The sequence below is a fragment of the Oncorhynchus keta genome, unplaced genomic scaffold, assembly GCF_023373465.1.
Source record: "Oncorhynchus keta strain PuntledgeMale-10-30-2019 unplaced genomic scaffold, Oket_V2 Un_contig_3979_pilon_pilon, whole genome shotgun sequence".
Taxonomy (NCBI): Eukaryota; Metazoa; Chordata; class Actinopteri; order Salmoniformes; family Salmonidae; genus Oncorhynchus; species Oncorhynchus keta.
In genome coordinates, this window is record NW_026287536.1 from 11,285 (window position 1) to 19,361 (window position 8,077).

The 8,077-nt window shown below is 42.7% G+C and overlaps 1 long non-coding RNA gene and 1 pseudogene across 3 annotated transcripts; one reads left to right on the plus strand and one right to left on the minus strand.

Moving 5' to 3' along the window:
* The first annotated feature begins 1,947 nt into the window (after positions 1–1,947).
* Positions 1,948–4,465, plus strand: LOC127924355 (hematopoietically-expressed homeobox protein HHEX-like; annotated as a pseudogene).
* Positions 4,466–5,685: 1,220 nt separating this feature from the next.
* On the minus strand, positions 5,686–7,875 carry LOC127924364 (uncharacterized). 3 transcript variants are annotated; one of them, XR_008117726.1, is made up of 5 exons: positions 7,696–7,875; positions 7,571–7,645; positions 6,279–6,378; positions 6,128–6,177; positions 5,686–5,805 (listed from the first exon to the last, which is right to left on the minus strand). It is a non-coding gene; the product is annotated as an uncharacterized LOC127924364 (long non-coding RNA). The 3 variants fall into 3 exon arrangements; XR_008117727.1 differs by lacking the exons at positions 5,686–5,805; positions 6,128–6,177 and adding an exon at positions 5,818–5,878; XR_008117725.1 differs by lacking the exon at positions 5,686–5,805 and having other exon boundaries at positions 6,102–6,152.
* Positions 7,876–8,077: the final 202 nt, after the last annotated feature.

Below are 8,077 nucleotides of genomic sequence, written 5' to 3' on the forward strand. Positions count from 1 at the left end.
AAAATTGCAGCTTCAGTGAATATAGAATAGACCCAAATAGGCTGCGAAATATTACACAAAAGTTCAACATGTAGGCTAGGGCCTGCCGTAGTCATGGACACTGTTTTAAACTGAGAGAGAGCACAGACCACTTATTATTGATCAAACTGAAACATTAGAGAAGTTATAACGGAATGTATTCATTACTGTTTAACAGAGAAGAGGAAACGATGCGGGAATAATCCGATAGAGCCCCTACTTCCGGTTAGCCATTTAAAACCACTAACATTCATAATAGACCCACAACACACAGCACTGTTATACTTGACGGGCTACTGTAGTGTCTCTCTATTGGCTCACTGATACAGGAATCAGCCTCGGGATCATTGCAATCATCCAAATCATGAGTTAATCACCTGTCACAGACACAGTTGTATTTTACAATCTGTTGTTACCGTTTAAATCTGTAGTAATAGTCTGTGATAATGTGCTCCAAATATCCGAATGATTCAGGCCATTATAATTTACTTTTTACAGATTAGAGGGTTTTTTCTACGTTTTATGCACATGGGAAAACCACGTGAAAAGCCTGTTCTATTGAATCTGGAAAACATTTACATTACATTTAAGTCATTTAGCAGACGCTCTTATCCAGAGCGACTTACAAATTGGTGCATTCACCTTATGACATCCAGTGGAACAGCCACTTTACAATAGTGCATCTAAATCTTTTAGGGGGGGGGGGGTGAGAAGGATTACTTATAGGCTAAACCACATGAATAGCCTATTCTATTGAATCTGGAAAACCACGTGAATAGCCTATTCTATTGAATCTGGAAAACCACGTGAATAGCCTATTCTATTGAATCTGGAAAACCACTTGAATAGCCTATTCTATTTAATCTGGAAAACCGCGTGAATAGCCTATTCTATTTCATCTGGAAAACCACGTGAATAGCCTATTCTATTGAATCTGGAAAACCACGTGAATAGCCTATTCTATTTAATCTGAAAACCACGTGAATAGCCTATTCTATTTCATCTGGAAACCACGTGAATAGCCTATTCTATTTAATCTGAAAACCACGTGAATAGCCTGTTCTATTTAATCTGAAAACCACGTGAATAGCCTATTCTATTTAATCTGGAAAACCAACGTGAATAGCCTATTCTATTTAATCTGGAAACCACGTGAATAGCCTATTCTATTTCATCTGAAAACCACGAATAGCCTATTCTATTTCATCTGAAAACCACGTGAAAAGCCTATTCTATTTCATCTGGAAAAACCACGTGAAAGCCTATTCTATTGAATCTGAAAACCACGTGAATAGCCTATTCTATTGAATCTGAAAAACCACATGAATAGCCTATTCTATTGAATCTGAAAACCACATGAATAGCCTATTCTATTTAATCTGGAAAACCACATGAATAGCCTGTTCTATTGAATCTGAAAAACCACGTGAATAGCCTGTTCTATTGAATCTGGAAAACCACATGAATAGCCTGTTCTATTGAATCTGAAAACCACATGAATAGCCCGTTCTATTGAATCTGAAAACCACATGAATAGCCTATTCTATTGAATCTGAAACTACGTGAATAGCCTATTCTATTTAATATGGAAAACCACGTGAATAGCCTATTCTATTTAATCTGTAAACCACGTTTATTGAATCACTTATAAAGAAATGTCTTTTAACATGTGCCACGCGTCAGAGATGTTCATACCATCTTTCTTTTCTTTAACAGATAACACGTAATGGCCTATTTTATTAATGAACATAGGCGCTTCAAGGTAAGATAAAGGATAGCCTAATGATTGGATATTATTGAATTATAAAGTGTATTTGCCGAGGGGACCAATCGCAGTGTGTGTGTGTACCTGCAGGAAGTGGCCTGCTCCGTTATCTCCTCCCTCTAATGCTGAGATATGAAGTAAGCTTTAACTGAGGTCACACTCACCAGCCAACTCATGGAGAGAGAGAGAGAGGCGCCTATAGGTTTCCTAAACTTCTTCCTTTGACAGCAGAATATAATATAGTTGAATAGAGATATTATTCAGTACCAACACAGTGTGATCATGCAGTACCAACACAGTGCGCCTTCAGCCATGGGTGTTCCTCTCTTACGCGCCGACCCTCATCCAGCCCGTCCACCCAACTCCTTTCTACATCGAAGACATCCTGGGGGAGAAATGAGACCCCGACCCAGTCTTCAGCGGTGGTCTCCACGCCAAATCTACCGTCACCCAATTCATCCTTCACCAGTTTGGTCTCTCCTTACCGGACCCCATCTATGAACCGACACCGATCCACCCTGCGTTCTCTCACCACGCTGCGCTCACCGCCACGTATGCTCCGGGGCTTTCGCACCTCATCCATTCCAGCGGTCTGTTGGGGACTATACCTGATCAGACACGACCCGCTTGGTGAGTTCAACTCACTCAATCTCTTACTTGTTTGGATGCTTTTTCTGCTGAAATTCGTTAAAGATACTTTAATGTTGACAACTGCTGTACGTCTGTAATAACCTATGTACAATGTGTAGGCGAAAGGAAATTAAAAGTGTGCGTGTACTTCTTTGAAACTATCCAAAGCGACTTACAGTCATGTGTGCATACATTCTACGTATGGGTGGTCCCGGGGATCGAACCCACTACCCTGGCGTTACAAGCGCCATGCTCTACCAACTGAGCTACAGAAGCGTGCTGTAGGTTTCCATCCTAAAGTGGTCGTGTGTTTTAGAGGTAAAAAATGTGTAAGCATTATATCATGCTTGAACATAGTTCATTTACTTCAGGCATAATTTACCTCAATACATTAAGTTATCTGTTTAATTTGCTAATTGTTAAAGTTAAATCAACCACCTTGAGTTTTTTGGGGTGCAAAATCCGTTATTGTTTCAAACATCCGATGCATCCTGCGACTACAACATGCTCTAAATCACTTGTTATTTCAGCATTAAAGTGTCGCCCTGAGGTGAACTGCCTCTCTGTTCAGCAAGCCTGACCCTTTCCGTTCATACAGGAAGTCTTGAGCTCTCGATAGGAGTAAATCTGCTTTCAGAAGCTGTTGAACGTTTTCCTGGCGGCCTCGAGCAGCCTCTTCCCCGGGAGTCGCATGATGCTGATTATTTTATCGACATCCTCAATACAGACGCATTCAGGAACTCTCGACTTCTGATAGCCGGGATCCGTTTGTCTGATATTGTTCATTTCCTCTGCGGTGGATTGTGACTTTATGGGTTGCTAAAATAATCAAGTCTGCAAAGCATGAATAGGCCTTCGAACTGACGCAATTTAACATCTTTAGGGTGACTTTTGAAGTTATTTGAATTTCACTATTTCATCCAATTGATTTCATTGATTAAATAATTAAATTCACGCCTATAAGAAAAATAAGGGTTTGATCATTGTGCCACAAACCAAACTTTTTTTTTTAAAGCGATTATTTATTTTTTGCCTTTGGAAGATATATATGTATGTGTATGTATATATATGTGTGTGTATATATATATATATATATATATGTTTTTTTTTTTAAAGGATTTTAACTATTGTAATGGTGATTTATTATTGTATTCTTATGAGGTTATGCTTATATTTAATGAGATAATGTTTTGGGATTAAAGCATATGTCGATTTTAAAAACCACTACTTTGGTATGTTGGATGGAAAGGTCGTTAGTAATGAGAGAAACTGGTGAGGCAAAGCAACAGGAAACACAGGACGGATATTTTGCCATAGTTCTACTCTCTCCACTCTGCTTCAAGTTTCAACTCACGGCCTTCCTTAAGAACTGAGGTTAAACGGATGCCTGCAAAACACGGACAAGAAAGATTATAAACACTGTAAATATTTGCATAGAATCATTTTAGGCCTCTGCTGGAGGGAAACGAATCAAGTTTAACGAAACCATTTAGATTTATTTTCACTTTTTGGGGGTCATTTAAAGGTCTAACATTAAGCATATAATTCTGCCCCATTTGTCTAAACATGTTTTTCAATATTAAATCATTATTTGTATTTTGTTTGTCTTCAAAGGGAAACAACTCTATGGAGCCCGTTCATTCAGCGTCCACTGCACAAGAGAAAAAGGTGACAAGTCCGATTCTCCAACGACCAGACAATAGAGCTGGAAAAGAAGTTTGAGACGCAGAAATACCTTTCACCACCCGAACGAAAACGACTGGCTAAAATGTTGCAACTGAGTGAACGACAGGTCAGCAGTAATGTTTTATTAGGGTCCCATCCAGGATCTATTCATGTCATTTTGGTTTTATCCGTTTCACCCGTATCATCAATTAAATTCTTTTTTTTTTAAAGACATTTCGTTCGACTGATTTCCGCATAGGCCTATAGTCTTAGGTAAATGATCTGACACACAATCTAGTAGACTAACATTTTAAAACATTTCTCGTTGACATTGTTTTCCAGGTGAAGACGTGGTTCCAAAATCGAAGAGCCAAGTGGAGCGACTGAAGCAGAAAAGAATAAATTAGGACGGGGAGGGTTTAATGTACTTTTCGATTACAGTTGTCAATTATGAATATAGAAATTGCTATTTATATTTCATTTCAAGCTAAAAAAATAAAAAAAAACATTTATTATAGATTTCGTGCTTGTGCGTAACATTCATGCACAATGCCAATGGCATACCCAATGTGAAATGTACGTTTGGCTGATTGGTCACGTTGTTGTTATTTCCCCCAGGAGAACCCTACCGGAAGTAAGACAGATCTGGAGGACGATAGCACCGGGAGAAACTGCGAGGAGGGACCGAGTCGGTGAGCCTCAGTCGGGCGGGACCAGAGGTGTAGGGCTACAGAGATGACGCACACTCACAGTCGGTTGCAGTGTTCCACGTCGCCTCTGTCACAAGGACAAATAGAGTCCGGCGTTTCAGATGATACAGACCAAGAGCTGGACATAGAGGATGACATGGAGTTCCCACTGAATCACCAATATGAAGTCATCAGATCACTGTTTACTACAGGTCAATCTGGACGTTGTCCCACTGGGTGACTGACGGCCCGGGAGGAGGACCAATAGTCCGTCAGTAAACATTGTTGTAGCATCTTTCTGGGACACAGATTTGGTTTTGTATATAAATACCTGTATATTTTGTGATGTTGTTTTATTGTCAATTTGAGTTTTTTTAATAAAATTACCATTGAGCAAAAAATGAGCGTCGGAACGGTTAGGCCTAGAAACGACATGTTTAGCTCGAGGGCGCCCACAAACCTCACTGGACGTGAACGTAAGCATTTCCACGGTACTCATGTGACATATACAATTTGATTTGAAGATCCTCGTACCGGTTAAAACACGAAAGGACGTATGTAAATAGGTTATTGACATTTTTTTTTTGTTAAATTTTGGTACAAATATTAAAATAAAATCCCGATCTTTCTTATACCTCTCAGATATAGAGGACAGACACTTTAAAACAAACTTCATTTTGATGCATTTTGTTTCGACTAAATCAAAAGCTAAATCTTTCTTGGTATGACCATCTTAAAACAATTCCATATGTTAGTTTAGCAGAACTATTTTGAAATAAACTCTTAATTAAACTAACGATATCTGGGTTGCGTCTCAATATACCTCATCCGCGGATTTTGGCGCTGATTTTGGGTTTTGTAGATGGGATGCAGTTTATGTCAGAATTGACCATAATTGACTTTTTGCGTAGCAGGTGGGTTTGTCAGAAAATTATGTGACATCCCGAAAATCTGTCTTCTCAGGAAAATGTCTCCAGAGTCTAAAAAGTTTTGTTTTGATCTACCACGCCCACAAGACTGTCTGAAGGGAACCCAGACCTCTGAATGAAAGGAACCCAGACCTGACTGTCTGAAGGGAACCCAGACCTGACTGTCTGAAGGGAACTCAGACCTGACTGTCTGAAGGGAACTCAGTACTGGCTGTCTGAAGGGAACCCAGTACTGACTGTCTGAAGGCAACCCAGACCTGACTGTCTGAAGGTAACCCAGACCTGACTGTCTGAAGGTAACCCAGACCTGACTGTCTGAAGGGAACCCAGACCTGACTGTCTGAAGGAACTCAGTACCGACTGTCTGAAGGTAACTCAGTACCGACTGTCTGAAGGGAACCCAGACCTGACTGTCTGAAGGGAACCCAGACCTGACTGTCTGAAGGGAACCCAGACCTGACTGTCTGAAGGGAACCCAGACCTGAGCGTGTCTGAAGGAACTCAGACCTGACTGTCTGAAGGGAACCCAGACCTGACTGTCTGAAGGGAACCCAGACCTGTCTGTCTGAAGGGAACCCACACCTGACTGTCTGAAGGGAACCCAGACCTGACTGTCTGAAGGGAACTCAGACCTGACTGTCTGAAGGGAACCCAGACCTGACTGTCTGAAGGGAACTCAGTACTGACTGTCTGAAGGTAACCAGACCTGACTGTCTGAAGGGAACTCAGTACTGACTGTCTGAAGGTAACCCAGACCTGACTGTCTGAAGGGAACCCAGTACTGACTGTCTGAAGGGAACCCAGTACTGACTGTCTGAAGGGGAACCCAGACCTGACTGTCTGAAGGGAACCCAGTACTGACTGTCTGAAGGGAACCCAGACCTGACTGTCTGAAGGTAACTCAGTACTGACTGTCTGAAGGGAACCCAGACCTGACTGTCTGAAGGGAACCCAGACCTGACTGTCTGAAGGAACCCAGTACTGACTGTCTGAAGGGAACTCAGTACTGACTGTCTGAAGGTAACCCAGTACTGACTGTCTGAAGGGAACCCAGACCTGACTGTCTGAAGGTAACTCAGTACTGACTGTCTGAAGGGAACTCAGTACTGACTGTCTGAAGGGAACCCAGACCTGACTGTCTGAAGGAACTCAGTACTGACTGTCTGAAGGGAACTCAGTACTGACTGTCTGAAGGGAACCCAGACCTGACTGTCTAGAAGGGAACCCAGACTCCGACTGTCTGAAGGTAACTCAGTACTGACTGTCTGAAGGAACCCAGTACTGACTGTCTGAAGGAACCAGACCTGACTGTCTGAAGGGAACTCAGTACTGACTCCGTCAGAGGAACCCAGTACTGACTGTCTGAAGGAACCAGACCTGACTGTCTGAAGGAACCCAGACCTGACTGTCTGAAGGGAACCCAGACCTGACTGTCAGAAGGGAACCCAGACCTGACTGTCTGAAGGGAACCCAGACCTGACTGTCTGAAGGAACTCAGTACTGACTGTCTGAAGGGAACCCAGACCTGACTGTCTGAAGGAACTCAGACCTGACTGTCTGAAGGGAACCCAGACCTGTCTGTCTGAAGGGAACCCACACCTGACTGTCTGAAGGGAACCCAGACCTGACTGTCTGAAGGGAACCCAGACCCACTGTCTGAAAGGGTCCAGACCTGACTGTCTGAAGGAAACCCAGACCTGACTGTCTGAAGGGAACCCAGACCTGACTGTTCAAAGGTAACTCAGTACTGACTGTCTGAAGGGAACCCAGACCTGACTGTCTGAAGGGAACCCAGACCTGACTGTCTGAAGGGAACCCCCAGACCTGACTGTCTGAAGGGAACCCAGTACTGACTGTCTGAAGGTAACCCAGACCTGACTGTCTGAAGGGAACCCAGACCTGACTGTCTGAAGGGAACTCAGTACTGACTGTCTGAAGGGAACTCAGTACTGACTGTCTGAAGGTAACTCAGTACTGACTGTCTGAAGGGAACCCAGACCTGACTGTCTGAAGGTAACCCAGTACTGACTGTCTGAAGGGAACCCAGTACTGACTGTCTGAAGGGAACCCAGACCTGACTGTCTGAAGGGAACCCAGACCTGACTGTCTGAAGGGAACCCAGACCTGACTGTCTGAAGGGAACTCAGTACTGACTGTCTGAAGGTAACCCAGACCTGACTGTCTGAAGGAACCCAGACCTGACTGTCTGAAGGGAACTATTTTCGCCAAAGGGTCATTCCCAGTTAAACTATTATAACTAAATCCTGACTTTCTTATAGTGCTCAGATATATGACAGACACCTGAAAACATACGTATTGTTTAAATGTAATGTAGTTGACTGTCTGAAGGGAACCCAGACCTGACTGTCTGAAGGGAACCC